At 51.3% G+C, this 20,186-nt stretch overlaps 1 protein-coding gene across 5 annotated transcripts in view; it reads right to left on the bottom strand.

Moving 5' to 3' along the window:
- The window catches only part of ANKRD11 (ankyrin repeat domain containing 11), a 155,083-nt gene that overhangs the window by 56,698 nt on the left and 78,199 nt on the right, over positions 1–20,186 (bottom strand). For 2 of the 5 annotated variants that reach the window (XM_075765592.1, XM_075765596.1), the window contains exon 3: positions 15,552–15,639. The exons of the other annotated variants lie outside the window; for them this stretch is intronic. The gene's annotated coding sequence lies outside the window, so the exon portion shown is untranslated. The remainder of the gene's footprint in view (positions 1–15,551; positions 15,640–20,186) is intronic. 5 annotated transcript variants of the gene reach the window in all.

Genomic DNA, 20,186 nt, shown 5'->3' with positions numbered 1-20,186 from the left:
TTTCGGGACCATGCCCTGAGCTGAATCGCAGAGCCTGCCTGGGTTGAAAATCTCTGAACTGTGTCAGCTCCTGCGCTTGTTTTTCTCGGCGGCTGGAGAGGCAGGATGGTGACGGCACGTGCCAGCACCCCCTCGAACTCCCAGCCTCAGCACACGGACACCACCGAGGTACTGATGCTCACAAGAGCTGCAGCTCAGCAAGGTAGCTCAGGGCCAGGTCTCCAACCCACGCTGCCCAGCTAATTTGTCACTTGACAGAGGTCAAACAAGCCTTCACAGAAAACAGCACGAGTGACAAGACTCCTTAAGGCCAGACATCAGCTATAACTGGCTTAAATGCCACTCGCTAACAAACCCGTCCAGTGGTGCTCCACAGCTGGCTGCTGCGCTGTACCAGGGCCACCAGAGACGGACCTCTGGAGCCTCCGGTCCCACCACGGCCCCGTTGCGTTTCAGCCCGTTCCCGGGCAGCGGAGCGGCCTCGTGCGCCTCCCGGCACGTCAGATCACAAAGTCCGGCTATTCCAGGACTGCATCGCTCTGCGGCCGCCTCCCGGTGCCGAAGGGGATGGGCCCGATTCATTTCGGTCTCTATAAACCCTTTCACCTTAAAGCCTCATGACTGAGATTGAGAGAGATTAAAAATGGCTTTTGCAACACAAAGCAGAATTGTTTATTTAAGTACCAACCAGAGCGCGTAATGACAAAGCGTGCGTTTCTCGATCTCAGTATTTTTTCGCAAGCAACGGTGTGTCTCAGCCACCCCCGGCACCCCTGGCTTCACCCCCCGGCCGTCTCCAGCAGATGCTCTGGGCACCACCGGACCATTCCCACAAGCTTCACGCTTTTCTGGGCCCAGAGGTTCACTAATGCCACGGGCTCCCAGCCCTCCGCAGCCAGATCATCCAGGCTGAGATTATCCGCGGTGCAGAGGCGAGCCAGCTCAGGGCTGTTAGCCGGGGCACGGCGCTGCACCGGTGTGGCTGCGCTGCTCTGGAGCCGGTCCTGACACAAAAACAGGAGAGCTGTTTCCACATCGTGCTCGGCCTCAACAAATACATCCCGCAGGACCAGAGCTGCTGCATGTTGTGCCCACGCTATGGGAGCCGGCAGCACGGCCAACGGGCACGCCGGCAGCTCCCGCCGCACGGGGACGTTGCGTGAGATATGAGCGTCACGCTGCAACGCCGGGTGCCGCGCTGTGCCGGAACTGACCCCGGTAAGAGGGGCAGCGCTTCGGCACCGCTCTGAGCCCGTGCGGGGCTCCTAGGCTGCACCTACGCCATGCACCCAGCACATCCCATGATATTGGGATATACGGGATATTTCGCTATTGGAGTTACAGCAAAACGTGGCCCTCTGCTAGGATGAATGACAGTGAATTCCGTGAATCTGGTATCCTCCTCCGGATCGCGGGCTTAACCTTTGGATGAACAAACCAATTCTGCCTGGCCAGAGCCAAGCAGAAGATGTTCCGCTCCCCCGTTAGCCATTTTTCCCTATTTCTGCAAGGATTTATCTGAGTCTCTGTTCCCCACTTTGTGATGGATTAATTTACTCTGGCATTAGATCAAAAGGTGTTATCAAAGGAACAAATGGAGAATCATACGCTGCTTTCATAAAAGATACAGATATTTCCCAGCGCATTGGAGCTTTGTTCCAGGCTCTCAATGATGACACTTTGCAAAGGTTGCTATAAATTCTGGGATTTTATGCTTACTTCATGCACAGCCTCTACTTACAGCTCCTCTGGTACAAGCTTCTGCAAATTCCTCTAACGTGCAACGTTATCCTGCTACAGCAATGCAGAAACACCAGCCAAAGCACTCTCTCAAGGCCTGGCTATCGTTGAACAGCAACGATTTGTTACGCTGGCAGGTTTGTGAGCTGGCTGGGGGCGATGAGAGCACCACGACACTCAGAAAACCACAGGGAGCACACACGTGGATGTGGACGCTGAAGGATCCTGACCTTTCTGCTTCTCCCTGAGCTGCATCAGTCTGGACCTCGGGCTGATTCCCTCTCCTCGCCCATCCCCACCAAACAGCTGCAGATCCTCCTTCGGGCTTTCCCCTGCTCAGGCTCAATTACTTCACTGGTTATAGACTCGGAAAGTTAGAGTTTCAGCCTGCTGGATTTGTCCAAAGAACTCCTTATTTTCTCCAATTTTAAACTGCATACCTGTATGGCCAGAAGTACATTTAAAAGCCATTCGTAACTTCAGGCTAGGACAAACCAGTGCCGTTATCCCTCCATCAAACAAAATATCTGCCCTGTAGCTGCCAAGATATTCGTGAGGGTCGGTACCAAGGCACAACACGCATGGACTAGAAGAATATATGAAAGGTTGCAAAAATAATCTGCTGCAGGTTAAGGCTTACCTGCAGCTCTTCGGAAGATGAGCACTATGTACATAAAGACACCGGTACTGTGCGGTGCCGGGGCGGTGAGGCGGGCTGGTCTCAGGGAAGAGCCTTGTGCTTTCCCCATCAGCCGGCACTGCGCTGTCCCTCTCTCTGCTCCAGCAGTCCACACCGAGGGAGGAGGCAAAGACCAACCCTTACGTGCAGTGGGTTTTACTTGCAAAAAGGACCGGCAAAAATAGCTGTGGACATCACATAGAGCTGGTCTTCATCTACCACGATTTTTGCAGATGCTCCACTCTTGATAAGATGTGAACTGGGAATTTTTTTCTTGCTTTCTAAAAACTGATTCAGGAACACATTTATTTTAGCACTGAAATGTGCAGGACAGTCTGGCTGTGCAGAAGGAACAACTCAGCACTTTGCAGGAGTGGTACACGCAGTGCACAGACACCGAGAGAAACGCATTGATTAGGATGGGGCTTTGCATACTAATTTACATTAGAACTGTTCCACCCCCATTGTATCAGGGCCCGTGAATGGAGGCATTGTCTCAGGGCACAGCATTCTTCATACCCAGCCCCTGCAAATGGGAGCCCTGGTGCTACGTAATAACAAAAACAAAATCTCAGCAGAAGTCCATTAGCATCCAAAGGGCAGGAGCTTGAATACATCAGAAGAATTCTTTGAAAAGTAAGAGTGAAACGAATGTAATAAAATGCTACTATTAAGTGATACTCATTGTCCAAATTAAACCATCAGAAGCAAAGACCTTGACTCTCAAAACGTATTCAGCGCAGCACATGCTGCAGAGCTGGGGAACAAGGCTATTAAGAATTTTAAGCCCTGGACTTGTCCCAAGCATGGATTACTCGATTTCTTCGTGAGCGCTCGATCACATGGAACTATATTTGGATTCCCAGAATAAAAGCTCAAACCTTCAGGAGGGTGTGCATGGCTGTGCACCCCACACACATGCAAATCCCCACTTGCACACAGTAATGCACACCAGTAATGCACGCCAGGAACCGCAGGAGTTATTAATTGCCCCAACACGGAAGCAGGTCTAACACGATGACAGAAGAGAGCCCAGCACTCTTAAAAAAAGCCGGGCTGAAAGTGAGACTGAAGATTTTTCTAGAAATGGCGAAACAAGTGCAACATTTCCCTCTTTCTGCAGATGTGGGGAACGTGACCGGCACAGCAGCACTGATAAGGGCAGACCTTTCCGTTCAAGGAATGCCTGTGCTCCTCCAAAGCAGGGGAGAAACCACAGATTTCTCCACCACAGCAGAACACGCAAGGCCATTTTGGAGTTATGAGGCGGTTTCCCCATTTGTTTATTCAAGGTACAATTCCTAAAACTCTTACATATGAAGACAAAACCTCAGCTAGTTGTCGCTTCCAGCAGCCCCCAGGAGTGTCCACGCAGCAGCCCTGGACTCTGCCAGCCAGACAAGCGAGGAGCCGGCCCCGGACGCGGCTCTTGCAGCTCTGCCGCAGCCGGCTGCCCTCGCCGGGGCTCCTGCGCTCGGAAGCAGCTGAACCGAACCAGAGACAGGGACGGTGGTTCCCCTGCCGAGGCCCCTCGCTCCCAAAGCCAGCCCACAAAACTCACCTGGGTTTCAAAACCAACTCAGCTCCATGTCTGCAACCTACAGCCAAGCTGCCGTCTCCCTCTCCCAGAGCAGTCGGAGGTTAATTCACACATCACGTGTACCTGGGGCTCTTCGCCATCCTCCTCCCGGACTCTCGCTGCTTCAATCCCCTTTTTACCCCTTAGCTCATCGCTGAGCCCGGGACTACTACGAGGACGAAGCACAACACGCTCCCATGTACCTGCCCAGGCCACACTCGGAGGAGCAGGAGGCAGGTCAGCTGCTCACACTACAGTAACACATCTCAATGAGCCATGAAAAAAGAAATAAAAAGCTCTTTTCTAATTTTACTAAGCCTTCAAGCTCTCACCTTCGGTGTCAGCCCACGGCTGGCAGGCAGCCCCAGCAGCGCCCATCCGCAGGCACGCAGCTCAAAGAGCAGCTCAGGTGGGCATGATGCTCTGCCCGTCCTCCCAGCAAGCCGGCCGCAGTGCGGTGGCAAGGTTTCTCCAGCACTTTGTTAGCAGGGGCTCATTGTGCGAGGAAACGAGAACATCAAAGGAGCAAACTCCAAGCGAGTAAGTCGCCGAGAGCAGACGGGCTGGCCCGACCATGCCCACCAACTTCCCTTCTGGTTTAGAGCATTTTTTTCCTCTGGAGAGTTATGAGATGGGCTCCAGCTCCTGTAGCTCACACCAAGTTTCGGTCTAGAAAGTGTTTTCCTGCCGTATACCGTAGGCACGCTGCCATTCCTAGGCCACCCGAAGCAAAGGGCTCACACCTCTACGTTTTACAGCATTATGGGACCGGCAGGTCGCAGACAGAAACTCATCTGAGCTGCTCAGTACGGGCAGCCCCTTGGGAAGCCACTTGCTCTGCCAGAAGCTGAGGCGTGCAGGAGCAGCCGGGCACGCTCGAAGGATGCTGTGCTGCTCTCGAGAGAGAGAGGCCAAAGCACGAGCATCTTGTTTAGAAGGCGTTGGATAATGACCAACCCTCCCACTGCTTTTGTGCAGGTCAGCCTGGCCCCAGGACAGCAGAACAAAAATCACCCAAAGATCGCTTTTAAATTTTTAATGTCATTCTTGCAAAAGGAGAGCCTAGCAAAAAAAAAAAAAAAAGTCCACTTGAAACGAACCCTAGAAAATTACAAGGTTGGGAAAGTGTGAAAATTTCATATAAACAGTGCAATTTAGTAGTCAAGGCCTCCTGGAAATATGGTTGTATTAGAAAATTGCTACATCACCGCAGCGTTTTCCGTACTGCGCTCCCGCACAGAATATTTCACTTAGTTTCTTTTCTCTATCTCTTCACAAACCCTACATGTGGACATTTCAAAACAAAGCCGCTGCGGTGCCCCGACACACAGGATCTGCATATCAATGTCCCCCCGGACCCTTCAACTCTGCAGAGAAAGGCTGTAATCTGGGTTTTGTTCCCGGCCCCATGGAGCGGGAGCCAGGTTATGCAACCTCTATTCACCCTCCCCAAGCCCTGGGAACATCTTTGTAGCCCAGGACAGGAAAGCTGGGGGAGGAGGAGGAGCAGGGAAGGGGCCCAAAGACAGTTTGGGAGGCAGGCTCGGTGGAAGGATGATGCGCCGCATCTTCATGTGCTCTCCTCCTTCATCGGAAACCTCCGAGGGGATCGGTACGGACCCTGCGTGCGGGAATCCAAGCAGAGACACCCTCAGGGAAGGTCCTGGGGCACGCACGCGCTCCAGACCCCGGCCGGGGAGCGATTCACCGTGGGCAGCAGCAGCACCCAGCCTGGGCGTGAGTAAGGGGGTGCTGGCGTGCAGCCCTACAGCGAATGCAACAGACCCCGGTTCACCCTGCACCACACAAACGCGTTTGGGATGATTTGGTGGAAGAGAGATGGTACAAGTGCCTTTGCACAGCCCTGACCTAAGAGTTTCTCCTGCAGTCAGTAATTAACGCGATTTATATTTTGTGCTAAAAGTAGCTACCCAGGGATGTGCTTCCCATGGCGGTGCCGGCACACCCGTTCCATCAGCCAAACCTCCTCGTTTCAGTGGGGGACAGGAGCTGTAAACGAGGTTTCACTTCTGTAGACGAAACCTCCTCTCCCACTGACCAAGTCCAACCTCCGCCTGCACCGGGAGAGAGTCCCCGACACTGAGACCAAGGAAAGGAATGAGCAAAACCATCTCTTCAGCCCTGGTCCTTGCAAAACCACAGCCTGCACTGCTATCCGCACACAGCTGTTTGCTGTGCGTGGCTGTTTTTGCACAGCCTACAGAACAAAAATACAGGTAGCTAGGTTAGGTGAGTGTGTGCACTGTTTCACGGTGCAATGAAAGCCAAACTAGGTCAAGCCTTAGCCAGTATCCTTTAAAAAAAGGGAAAGAAAAAACATAATCAGTGGGAGAACAGTGAGCTCCCAAGGAAGAAAATGTTTGTTATCATCTAAGATACTTACTGTGCATTAGATGACTGGGGGAAAAAATAGATATACATATCCACATCTTTTCACAGTTTAAACAGTCCTTTTTTTAAAGGACACTGAAGCACCTTGGACTGGAAAGAAGATGTTTCATAAACGTTTCATGCACTGACTTCAACCAAAAAAAGGAGTTTTCGCCTATAATATTCTTAAAATGTGATCTGGTAGCCCACTCTCGGTGCAGGCCGTGGGCAACTTTATTGTATTTCTCGGCTTCTCCGCCATGAACAAAACCTTTTCTTCTGCGGCACTGACAGCAGGAGCCCGGCAGGTAACAGGATCCCAGCCCTGCCGGTAAAGGCAACTCGATACCGCTCTCTACAAGGGGAGAGGAAGGCAAATTGCTTTAATTTCTACCAGAGAGGACAGACTCCCACTAGAGACAGGGTCTGTCTGTGGGAGCATGTCACACCTCGCAAGCTGGATGCCCGAAACGGAAAACGGGGAAATTGAGGTGCCGGGCAGGTGTCTCCTCTCAGCAGGGATTTCTGTCCGGCCCAGAAGCATGCAACACCAGAAAACGTACGGTCTTGTGTGTCCCAGTCACCGTGACGGTCTCGGGACGGTTCCCAGTTTAACGTGAGCGGCCGACCACCGAACGGGAGATTGGGCAACTGCAAAGCAACCACGCTCGGGCTGCACTCCACGGATTTTGCTCTGTGTGCTCTGCAAGTCTTAGCGAGCGATGGGACAGACGCTGAACACCTACGAGACAGCAGTGCTGCCCCAGATTGTCACCTTCTGCCTCCCGAGCCGGCAGGCAGAGGAAACCCTGAACGCACTAACACTGCCCAGGCTCATGGAAATTAGGAACCGGGTAATTTTAAACGCTTCCTCAATGAAAAATGTTCTCAGGCTTAGTTAAATGTGCCAGATAAAGCCTCTGTTCCTGTAAAACCTGATGCATGATTATCAGTCAAGGCCAACGTATTTACCCTAAAATTGGGTAATATTGTTTTATGGTTCTTAATAGTTCAAACCGACAATGCACCGCTCTGAACAGACGCTGCCGAGCAGTTTCTCAGCCTTTCATCAGGACTGCGTAGGCGTTGAATTCTGGAGCTAATCACCTTAGCAACGGCTCTAAACATATGTGCAGTGACATCAGCTGATTTCTGAAAGCTGTAAATAGAGGATAATAGCACGAAAAAATTCTGGATTAAAGCCAAGACCTAAAAAACATACTATTAAAACACCGCCTGTAATTCAATGTATGCAAACTTGTTTGCATCCTCGCTCCCCAAAACCTGTGTAATTACACACCTACCAGCACAACCGGTGATTGTCCCACTGCAGGCTACTCTCAGTTTCAGAAATTTCCCAGAAACGAGGATTTAATAGAAATCCTTCTTCAAATTTAATTTTAAAAAGCCTGGAGAGAAAAAAATCTGCAGATCACCCCCCTTCCCCAGCATGAAGTAAGGCTAAAGGAAACCTACTCCAACCTACAACCCTGTCTTTAAAGCCAACAACCTCAACTTAGGAGAATTATTTGTACATAAGAAAATAAACACGGTGCTCATGGGCTTTATCAGTGACTCATGCGGGAACTGTGAGGAGGAACCGTGGCCAACTCCGCTTTGAGGACGTGCTGCCCAGCCCGGGCCCGTGGTAAAGAAGAGTTAAAGCAGCACCAGGCAGGGGCACGCAGGAGGAGCCCGTTTCTGGTGAGCAGACAGCGTGAAAGGGGCATATTCTGAATTACCTCATGTTTGGTACCTCATTAAGATCTTAAACTGTCCGTTTAGGGAGTCCCTCAATCAGCCATCAGCGTAAGACACAAGGACAATATACTTTTTGTTTTCCTCGTTTGGTTGTGACCCATATTCCTGAGGTCTGCCGTGCAGGATGTGACCCGGCCAGCTAAAGAAACCTTTGCAGTGCCTCCATGTTAAGCTGGCACACTGGGAGGGAGAGAGAGGAGAGGGGAGAAACGGGCTTAATAGGATTTTCAAATGTCAAAAAATATCTTTAGCAGGCCCATTTAGGCAGAGTCTTAGCACTCGCTGAACTTGAAAGCAAAATTTGCTGTGCAAAGAACACAGCTTGCATGCTAAGCGGACCCGAGGAAACGCTGCTCCTGCAGCACAAAGCCACCCAGCTCCTTCACCCTCGCCTCCGGACGACGGAGAGAAGAGAACCGCAGAGTGCCTTCTACATCAGGGCGAGGAAGGTGCTGGGGGGGCTCGGGGTGCCAGGGGGGGCTCGGCATCGGTGCAGCCCAGGCGATGCTTCGGGCCAGCTCCCCGGATACCGGCCAGGCCCGTGAGGCACCCTGCCCTGCAAAGGGACCGGCAAATCAAGCTCGTCTTATTTGTGAAGCGCCCTGCATTAAAAATAAAAAATAATAAGGCTAGGGAAACGGAAAATGCAAACTTGACAGCTGCATCAGGAGGAGGATGCAGCACGGAGACAGAAGCAAGAAATTCCCCCTCCTTTCTGCTGTATAGGGTTGGGGTTTTTTTTCTCTGTCAATTAGAGTTGCAAGGAAATTCAGTGAATTGAGATCAGCAGTGTTAATCGTTATTGCATTTGAATTTAATTAGCATTATTTTTTAACTACAGGTAATTTACAGTGCCTCACCTAAATGTGGAAGTCGGGTAGTGCCTTCTGTTCACTAGAGAACCACCACGCCAAAGATAATCTTGCTATTTGCTTTATGCCTTTAATTTCTGTAATCCATGGTTACCAGTTTCAGCGAGACTGCCATGGTTACTCCCCTGCTCCTTTTATCAAAGGCTCCTGTGTGCGTCTCGCTGGAGCGGCAGCACTTCTGCCGAGATGCTAAGAATAGCAAAGCCCCTTTCCCCAGCGCTCGGTAAGGTGAGATGCAGCCGAAGGATGACGTTTCTGAGAACCGCAGGGGAAGAAGGGGACCGACCGTGCAGGCGGGGGTCAGCCAGCGCGGCACCCAGCCGGTGGACACGTCCCGCGCGAGGAGGTGCGGCAGCATCTCCTACTTTCTGCCTTTCTTCTTGCCCGAGCAGAGGTTTAGGCTAGCAGTCTGCCCTCGGCAGATCTCTAGGATGTCTCTATGACGTCTTTATCATTGATTTCAGTTTTTCCGAAGTCCCCCTCCGTAGCTTGCATCACACTTTGTGTATCGCAGAGCTTTTGGAGTCGAATCTTCAGAAAGACCCTAAAATTCTGGATCACTATGTCAGCATGAGAACCATCGCCCCCCAGGTACAGCCAGCACATCTGCGAGGCCGGGCTCCTGTCTGGCCACGGAGCGACCTGTCGCCATCGCCCAAGAAAACAACCGATTGAAACAGTCACATCGTTATCAGAGAGACACACTGAATGCGACCTTGCACGGGTTTCCCATACAAGCACCGCGTCTCAGATCAGCCAGCTCTCCAAACCGGAGCTGGCCAAAATCTTAAAGCATTTTGAATGCTTTTGCTAAGCTGGACATCTGCGAGAGGTAAAGGAGACGCGGCTGAGCCGGGGGAAGGTAAGGCAGAGTTCTCGGGATGGGAAGCAGCAAACCCGGCATCGCTGCGTTGCTGGTCCTGGGACTCGGGGCCTCAGAGCAGCGATGCACCGGACAGACAGCTGCCTCAGCAGGGACCGACCGACCACAGAGCTGCCAGGCAGTCGGACCACCAGGAGCCCGACCGTCCGGCAGGACCAACGGACAGCTTAAAACATTTTACACATTACTGCCCTGTAAAAGCCTTCCTATGTCCAGAGCATTTGCAAATCTAAGTTGATGACACCTCAAACCTTCGCAGGGATGCACATGCTCAGCAGCTGGAGGCGACAGGCACCACCTCGCCATCTAACCACAAGGTCCCGTCACAAGCACGTGCAATGCTGAGATGTTGATGCAGCTCAGCACCCCTGGAAAACACCTTGCTTTCCTACAGCCTGCCGCTGGGTTCCACTGCAGGGCAGCTCCTGGGTGCCGCACTCACTCGTACGGTATCGGTAGGAGGTGGACAAGAAATTGGCTGTCTCGCTTTAAGAAGGGCACAAGGCGGCTGGTGCCGGCATCCTCGCTGGCCTCGCACCGGAGGAGCCCTCCTAGGACCCCCCTGGGAAATGCAAGTCGCCTCGCCTCCGAGCAGGACGAGCTCCCCCACGGCGGCACAGCTGCCTGCCCAATTCGGTGACACGCACCCGGCCAGGCTCTTCTGAACAGAGCCACAGCTTAACTGTAGGGAAAACGTGATGCTCAAGGACAGCTAAGAAACATCAGAAAACTGTACAAAAGGCACGTACACTCACCCTCTTCTCAGGGAGCTATGCCTTTAAAAGCAAACGCTCAAACAACCTATGGAAACTGGTGCACGTGCCTGGAGATAAACAACATCATGGGACAGGTAAGCTAGTTACTCATGATTTATCACACCATCTCCCCATCTAATTGCATAGCTAAACGGTCGGTCATTTTAATCCACCGTAAGCAGCTTATGCTTTCTTATGTAGCTCTGCGACATTGCTCACTTCCTGATTTGGAAATAATAACTCCTTAAGTCTTGCTCCAGAAGGTGTGAAAACAGTAACCCTGCACAGATTGTGAGACTTGCGAGATGCACGCACGGGACAGATGTCTCCTGGAAGAGGGTCCCAAACATCACCTCCATCCTCAGTGCTGAGCGAAGCTGAGGATTTTTTGTGAAGGATCACAGAAGAAATGTTACATCCAGATGCCAGCCCTTGGTGTCGGCGCCCTATAATGTCAAAATGCGTTTCTAATCTTACCCTGAATCGTACCCTCAGCCAAAATCTGTTCCTTATCTTCTTTCAACAAATTAAGTCATCTCCTACGATACCATTGCGGCATTTTATTTCTCCAATAAACAAGGCCAGTTGTACTTAAATCACCACGTCCGAGAGCCCGCCTGCCAGCACAGCTCCTGGGAGCACCGGCCGGCCGGTGGCTCTCCTCCCTCGCTGCACGACACCGAACGCCCTCGTACTTTGTATTTCACCGTAACCCGCTCCTGCGACTGGATCAGCACCCACCTCCGCAATGCTGGAAGCGAACAGGAGCCAGCCGAGCACCCGCTCCCACCGCACGCAGCGCCTTCGGCCTCGCACCGTGCCCTGCCGGGCGAAGTTGCATCATCCTCAGCGCCTGCTCTTCAGCATCCTTCACCTTTGTGTCCCGCCGCTGCCAGCCTGCTCTGGTCACGCACCCCAGGTCCTCGCTCCGTGCTTTCCCACAGTCTCACTCATTTCTTCCCTGCTAACAGCCGACCGCTCTCCAGTCCGATTTCTCTATTTACTCGCCATTAACTTAACAGGAACGAGGCACCGCGATCTGCCCGATTTCGGAACAGTTTTTGATGCTGGCAGGTTCTAGCGTAGCAGTTACCTGATTTTTTTTTTTATTTTTTTTTAATTTTATTTTCAAAATACTTGGAGACTCCCACAAATGAGCATAAAAAGCTGCAAGGGTCCACCAAAAAAGTGTCCCCATGCACCAAGATCTCCCTGTCCCTCCCCGTAGCCTGAAATAGTCAAAGCACATTTTACCTTTCCAGGTAAGCAGCAGTTACAGAACTTATCTAAAGATTTAGGGGAAAGAAATCAGGTTTTGAGTTACAGCAAGCTTTTTTCACTGCTCGAAAACTACAGCCATTGAAAGTGAAAGCTCCCGCTCTGCAGGACCGAAGAGCTCGTGCGCGCCGCTCGCATGCCTTCCGCTCACGGAAACGGACGCAGCCAAGGGGATTTTTCTGACTTGCAACACTGCAGAACTTTACCCCCTGAAACCACCCATGAACTTTGGCCGATGACCCCAAGTCAAACTGAAAAATCATTCCAGATACTGAGCCAGATCAAAAGCACTAGCCGGAATCGCCTGCCTTTGATACCCTAAACCCGTTACCAATACTGGGCCAGACCACGGGGCTAAACTCCTCCCGCAAGAAATCTCCTTTAGCTTGATACAAAATTGATTTTACCAGACGTAAAATTCATTTGTGTAGTTGCACACCCTGGTAGTCTTGAATGGGGCGAAGGAGTATTTCAACTCCCGGTGTAATTTATTATTTAAAAGCAGTAAAATTACATCGCTGATAGGAGAGCCCGGGCTGAGAGCAGCGGTGATGTAATGGGTAATGCAGCTCCGCTCGCCGTATGAACCGCGCTGTACATTAGCGTGCTGGCGAGGGTGGTTGCTCCTATCAATTATTTATAGTCTTCTGGCGCGCAGCCTGGAGAGGGTCACATCGCTGAAAGCTAACTTTATCTTCATTGTTCCCAGCCTCCTGCCCAGCTGTCACTCCGCTGGCTAATTCCATACACCCAGCGCGGCGTAAAAGGACGCCGGACTCTTGGTTGGGTTTGGCTCTCCCCGAATCGGAATCGGAAGGTGGGCTCTTGCTGCGAGCTGGTGGGGTCTCGATAACCTCCGTTAAAGCGCTGACTTGGCTGTTTAAAATCTGCCTTTGAGACTCCCCCGCTCACTGGGATGACCGAAACACGGAGAGTTTCAGTGCAAGCGCGCGGCGTGCTTCGGGGGGGGCAGGAAGGTGGGATGTCAGCAGTGCGACGGGGCTCACCGCGTCTCTCACCGCGCCACACGAAGGGCTGGCTGCGGTGCACGTTTTCCTACTTGTCGCAGCAGGAGCTATTCAATAATGTATGTAAACGTGAGGGGGAAGGAGGAAGCTCGCTTCAGCTCTCCAGAAAAACATAAAATAAAATATTAAAAGAAAAGGGGAAATCTCTCCTAGGTTTTTGGTTCAGCCAAGGTCTGATTCACCCGTATTTCACCACCGCAGCAAGGAAGGGACGGCGTCCTGCGGTACCAGCCCCCCAGGCAGGAAAGTGGCTCTCAGGGCTTTGTCCCTACAGCTCACCAGCACACCTCTTCCACTGATTGCCCACGAAATTAAATCTACCGTGACCACTTTTCAGACTTTTGAAACGTGCTCTTAAAGACACTGCTCATTTGGCCTGATACCTATAGTAAAGCGACTCACTTTCCCCATTAGCTGCTGCAGGGTCTCTGCCGCTGCAAGAGAAGCTTCCCTAGGAAATTGCTCCAGCAAAAATCAGGTACGTGAAGATGGGCTGTCAATTCCAATTAAATAACAAGGTGTTTTTCAAGTCTCATGAAGCCAGGAAAACCACCTGAATTTTCCTGCAATTCAGACTGGCTGTCTTATTTCAAGCAACAAGTACCACCCAGGTTTGGTTTAGACCTACAAAACAATTCCGATGATCGTGTCTGAAAACAACGCACAGCAATTTCACGAAAAACACAACATTTGCACAAAAAGGAAGTTGTTGAAAAAGAAAACGCGGCCCCAGAGGAAGCAGGTTTGTTCTTCTGCAGCACAAACAGGGGCCTGGGAGAGGCTCCTGCTGCAGCACCGCTGGGGCCGGCACGGCAGGCTCAGCACCTCTGGCAGCACCCGGCGCTCTGGGAGCTGAGCGGGGGATATTTCCTCAAATTTGGCGCAGACCCCCAGGCCAGCCACAGGTAATTAACCTTCAATCAGTGAAAACCAGCAGTGAGCATTTTCTGCAACTTTTCTGCACTACAAAACCCGGGAGAATTCTGCCCAAAACTCCAAGAGAGGGGGAAGCGAGGCAGCCGCGGGAGGAACAAGCTGGTTCCCATCCCAGAGCCGGCACCACCGCCGACAACTGGGTTTTGACCAGGAGCCGAGCCTGGAGCGTGCAGACCATGCGCTGCTCCCACCGCACCGGCATCTGCGGGGCCTTTAGATCCTCTCTGAATCCAGGATTATTACCATGGCAACTCTCTGGAGAACTTATTAAGTTAAAAAAAACCAAGGAAAAAAAAAAAACAAACCCCACCAAGAACAGTTTGAACACACAGACCCTACATTTGTAACGTACTAGCTGACTAAATTAGCAGCGCTAAGATTTTTAGTAATCAAAATAGATCATGTTCTAGCAACTCCATCTTATCTTTGCCACAGCTAAAAAGAAAAATCTGATAGTAATATCAATGCAGGGGGGAGAAGAAGGGGAATTACAGGTTTTCTAAGACCACAGCCCTATATCAAGCCAAGTCTTATCCCATTCAAGTGGTTTAAGAGACATTATTTTAATATCTGACAGTTCAAGTACTGTTAAATAAGGCTGAGTTTCCATGAGATGATAAACCTCATTGCAAGGCACCTACTACACAATCAAAAAGACAACTATCATGTGACACGAAGCAGTTACCCAGTACAAAAATTCATCGCATCGCCTCAAATTCGTACCAAAAAAAGCACGTAATTTGCAATTCTGCCCTTCCAAGCTTTGTGTAGCACCAGGTATCGCTCGCCTGCCCACCGCCAGCCCAACGCAGGGCTTGCACGAACGCGTTCCCACGCACGCTGGCTAATTCGACGGACACGACAGATAGCCTGCTCACGCCGATCAGACCCGTAGTGCCAAGTGACCCAGCGAGGAAAGCCACTGGAGTCGGCTGCGTTCTTGCGCTCATTTACAAGTTAATCATCTTCCTCACTTCACTCAAGCGTTAGTTTAAACAGAAGAGGAAAAACTCAGAGGTCCTTTACCATATTTAGCTTGAAAGATTCATGAGTTTGGGATATTTGCTCTGAGAAAGGGCAATTTGCTTATTAAAGCTAATTTCAAATAAATTAAAAATTAGCAAAACCTGTTACTGCAACACTGAAAAGGATTCATCTTTCTCAATTTGATTATTTTGTAACCGAATTCCTGTTTCCTTCCAGGATCAGTCTGCAAAACAGCAGTGGAGGCGTGACAGAGCGCTCGGGAACGTTCATCGAGGAAGGAAGATGTTTCTGCCTCCAGCAAGGAGCCTGCTCCCAGTTACACACATGGACTGGGGGACTGGGACATGCCAAGCATCGGGCTCTCGGTCTGAGCAGCCCGTCCAGGAGTGGAGCAGCATCCTCTGCTCCCGAACTCGCAGGAGTTTGGTGGCTGCCACGGTACCGACGCGAGGCTCGGCATTGCAGCGCGGGGATGAGTAAATTACCAAAGTTTTGGCAGCACTTGAAAACAAATGCTGCCCGCGAATTTCATAACAGAGTGAGAAGTAAGTCTCAACAGAAATGATTTTGAAAGCGCTTTAAAAAAAAAAAAAAGTGGTTAAATGAACTGTTGGCTCGGTCACTAAGTTGAGACTGGGAGATTATATGCATTATTGATTTACCTTAGAACAACTTGAGAACTCATTTCCAATGGTTTCTAATGGAACCTGGATTTTCTCAGTCCTAATCTGCCTCGTGAGGTTGAGCCTCCTGCAAGGAAATACAATACCACAGCATTAAAATGGCAGCTGTCAGATGTACAACAGCCCCATTCATTTAATGAAGATAGCGCAACGGTGATAGGGATTTTTAAAGGCTACTCCAAAAGGCTCCTTTGCAATTAAATAGAGTGGTGGGAACATCGTGGTGAGGACGGCCTGGTGAGTGCCTATAGATAATGGCGTAGACCTGCAAGTCTGGGGATTTACAGAAAACAAAGGGAGGTTATGAGAACTTTATTTTCGTAATATCAGCTTGCACACGCTATCTATAGTCCTTTCAGAAGCAATGCTGATTAGCGGTTTGAGCGGAGAAGTGGCAGTTTTGAACCTCAGCTCCGTTGCCTACTCAGCCACAAACGTACAAAACATTTGGGCAAGTCAGTTTTTCAACAGCCGCAGCTGTAAGAGGCGCAGAGTAATGCTTTGGTTTCTATTCTTAGCAAAGCACGGGACAGAGACAGCATAGCATATGTACAGCCAGTAAACAATTCTTCCGTATGATAATCAAAGCCATTTTAAAATAGTAAATTCCCATCTGAACAAATTAAGATCTTTAGGAGGGTGCACGAGCATCAGCCCCCGTTTGCAGACGTGGCGCGCTCAGAGTGCCCGAGAAAAGGAAGCCGGTTTGTGGCAATCTCAGCACAGAAACGGGCGATCTCGTAAACAACCAGGCGCCGCCGAGGTCTTCCTCCCCATCTCACGCAGCGCAGCGGGACTCGTGGTGTGCTGGATCAGGCCACGTCCCCAGCACTGAGCCCCCCCCTCACCCCCCCCCCCCGGCTCTGGGGCAGGCCAGCCCCCATCTCTGCAGCGCAACGCCAGGAACGCACCCTGCTCCCAAACCCACGGGCTGAGTGCCGTGGGACGGGAGTCGGGAGCAGGGGAACGGGATTTTGACACCATCGACCCTTAACCTCCGCTTCAGCAGCAAAAGCTTCTCCGCTTCAGGAAATGTTTTTGCAACGCTCTGTAGCAGGCTCAGCCTTCTGAAATGCGGGTCTGCTTTTTTAACAGGTGAAAAGAATATTATTCCTTCACGTACTAAAGTTAAAAGGAAAAGATCTTTCTCAACTCTTACAGAAATAAGATTCCTTTAATACAAAACCACGTAAGGAATATCGTAGCCCCGAAGGAGGCTTCCAGAAAGGTGTGAGCACAGAAAACAGAAGCTCATAGCAGGAAGGAAACTGTAACATTAGCTACAGACTTTGAATACACACGCAGATCTGCATCACCGAGCACGAACAGCCAGCAAAATATTCAGTGCCAAAGAACAAAAAACAACATTTGATCCTCAGCTATTTTCAAAATTCATCTGCAAACGCATCCTGCCTTAAGACAAATGAAAACCAAGGCGTGATGGATACATGGCAATTAACTGCAACGGTTATTTTTATTATTTGTCATGTCTTGCTAGAAAACAAGCACTGCCCTTAGCCCCGAGACATCCTGTGGAAGCAGCCAGCCGCTTGCAAAAAATCACCGAGCATTATATTCTGCCCCTTTTCCAGTTTAGCGTCTTACCCCGCAGCTTCAGAAGCTCCTGGCTGTCCTTCCCCCTCCCTTCCCGTCCTCCTCCAGCTCCTTCCCTTCCAGCCAGTGTTTCCACCTCCCTCCCCTCCTGGCAGCGGTGCCGGTAGCGTGCCAGATGTCAGCCTGACCCTGCAGCCGCCGTTTTGGGTCAGTTGGAGGGGTTACAGTGCACGGGGAGTGGTGAGCTCCGGCGGTGGTTCCCATCTCACCAGGCAGAGATGGGACGGCTCCACTGTGCGAGCGATGGGCTCTGGGCACAGCTGGCAAATTTAGTTCCAGGCTTTTTTTTTTTCCTGCTAATGAACCGCCGGCAGCAGAGCCGGCAGGAAGTTTGACGTTCGTGCACGCTGCAACGAAAGCCGTCGGCACCCAGAGCTGGGTAAGGTGACCCTTGACTGTGTTAAGCATCAGTCATTTGTAGAAGTGTCGCTTATTGCACGAGGGGAACAGATGACCTGAATGTCTTCTGCAAGAATAATTGCAGGTTGAAGGCAAGGGCTAAAGTTTCTGGAGGAGGGATACTGCTGTTTGCTGGGAGGGCGATGCCCCGGCGCTCCAAGGACCATCCGAAAGACATCGGGCTGCTGCAAGGAGGTAGCAGGGGCAGCCATGGGGGAACTCGATATAGATTTAAAATGAACCCAGGCCTGTATTCTTGACCAAACTACACTCCTTGAAGGATGTGCCCCCGATGAAGGAACGGCTCCAAGGCGACGGTATGCAGTTTGCTGGAAGGAAAGGGGAAAGCTTCAAGCCTGACATAAGCCAGGGCTCAGATTCCTCTATCGTACAGACGCTGCGCCGCAGATAAGGCCGCGTCAACTTTTCCATTTGAGCACTCTCCCCTCTAAGGTTTATAGTCAGAGTGAAAATGTTTTGGCCAGGTGGAAATTTAACATAGAGGCTCCCAAAGCAGGGAGCTGCCCGTGTATATAAAACATTACAATGTCACCCACCGAGACTTGGTTTCCATCCATTGGGAAAAGGAAAATCTCATCTTCCTCCCCGTGAAATTCTTCACATTCCTCCACAGCAGATAAGCCGTACCCCTCCGTGGGGCTGCTCATCCGCAAAGCGCCCTGTACCACTAAACAACCCGAAATCGGTTAAACATTAACCGAGCAGCTAAGAGGAGGGTGTGTGACCGCAGCGCCACAATCCTGATCCTGCCCCAGTGCCGACAGCCCGGCTCCGGCACGCTGCCCCCCGCACGGCTCCGGCCCAACGCCACCAGCCATGCCCCGACCTCTCCAGCGAGCAGGAGGTGCTGGCACCCACCGTGCCACGTTTCTGGAGAGGAAGGGAGGTTTTAGACAATAAGGGTGTTTCTCACCTATAGAGTCCATCTGCCTGTGGGGAGGGGGTAAGGAAAGGGAGGTGCATCCCGGCACCTGGGTCCCCGACGCCGTGCCGGAAAGCGGGGTGCCCGCAGGCAGGACGCTGCTCTCCCTCCTGCTGCACGTGCCATGGGCTCGTCCAGACACATTTTCCTGGTTTTGCGTTATGGCAGAGCAAGAGGCAGCAAACCCAGCGCGCAGGCTGCCGGCTCAGCCCCGTTCAGCGTCTCTTTTCTGTGTCCTGAACTATGGAGATGCTCCACTTCCAAGGAAAGCGCCGGAGGAGCCCGGCTCCCCCCTGGCCGCCCAGGTCAGGGGCTGCAGGCACCGGTCCCCACGCCTGCTCGGCAGGCGGGCACAGCACCCAGCACCCAACCCTGCGTGCTGGGGAATTTCGGGGCCTGTTGACGTGCGTGGGGGATGGGGAGGTATTTTGGTACCAGCGAACAGCACAGCCCTCCCCCCTGCATGCTTCACTGCAGTTATCCCTGAAGACAGAAAAATTTGTGCTTGTTTTTCTGCTGCTGCTGAGCAGCTAGGAAATGTCTCCTGCCACAGAGAGCCTGAGTAAATCCCGGCTCCTGAAGCAGCATCTGAAATCAGCTTCTCTCTGATCTCCATCACAATTTCAAACCTTTAATTTACTGAGGCTTTGAGCGAAAGCAACATTTGTGTTTGTTTACTGGCCACGGAGGAGCTCTGAGCACTCAGGCTTTATCACATTTATCCAACAGAAATATTCTGGGGAGCTTCTTGGACCGGCTGTGACTTATCACAAACTACCGGTCACAAACTTTTCCTCCCTGTCCCCGCGGGAGCCCAGGGACCGTCCCTGGACGGCCGGGCGAGTCACCCACACACACGGTGCTTCCACCAGCCTTTTGGGAGGGCTGCGCTCAGCCGAGCACTAGGAACAAGCCTGGGGTTCTCTATTTCCAAGTTCAAATAAAAAAAACCAACCCCAAAAACCAAACAAGAAAACAAACAAGAAAGGACAAGGATAGCCTGGTTTTATTCTTCCTTCCTCTGTTAAATCTTGGAGTGCTGGACCAAGACCCGGCAGTTTTCGCCTGGGGAAGCACCTCGCAGGTTCTGTCGAGGGCTGGAGGCCACGCGGGATCTGGAAAACTTGCCCCGTTACCTTCGGTGAATTTAAGATTCACTGCTGTATGTCAACGAAGCAACTTTGTTCTTTCTGGAGGGAACGGACAGATTGCAGGAGAAAACTATATCCCAATTGCTGCCAAATTCCACAGATTTAGTTATTAGTAGGCAATTAGGAACCATTATTAACACTTCCTACTACGTTAAGCTCCATTTGCACCCATCTCTGCGCCAGCCTGGACGTTTCCGACGGAGCAGCGCTCCGGCTCCAACACGCACGTGGCATCACGTACCAAAAACTGTGTCTTTCCTGCTCGCTGCCTCCTGGGCCCCTTCTCCGCAGATATATTTAATGCAGTTGTCTTACAAAATAAAATTGCAAGTAAAAATACAGAGATTAAAAATGGGGAGGGGGGAAATAAAAGCGTGGCTGCACAAAGGAAAAACAATTTTGCTCTTGTTTTTTAACTCACAATCAACATCTGAGCTATTCAGGAAACTGGTGCACTGCCCTCCAACCAACTTCAATTAGGGAATTCAAAAGCAGTCAGACAAAAGA

This window comes from Balearica regulorum, chromosome 13 (genome assembly GCF_011004875.1).
Source record: "Balearica regulorum gibbericeps isolate bBalReg1 chromosome 13, bBalReg1.pri, whole genome shotgun sequence".
NCBI classification, from domain to species: domain Eukaryota; kingdom Metazoa; phylum Chordata; class Aves; order Gruiformes; family Gruidae; genus Balearica; species Balearica regulorum.
The sequence above is the reverse complement of the archived record's forward strand: the minus strand, read 5'-3'. Positions and strand labels throughout refer to the sequence as shown.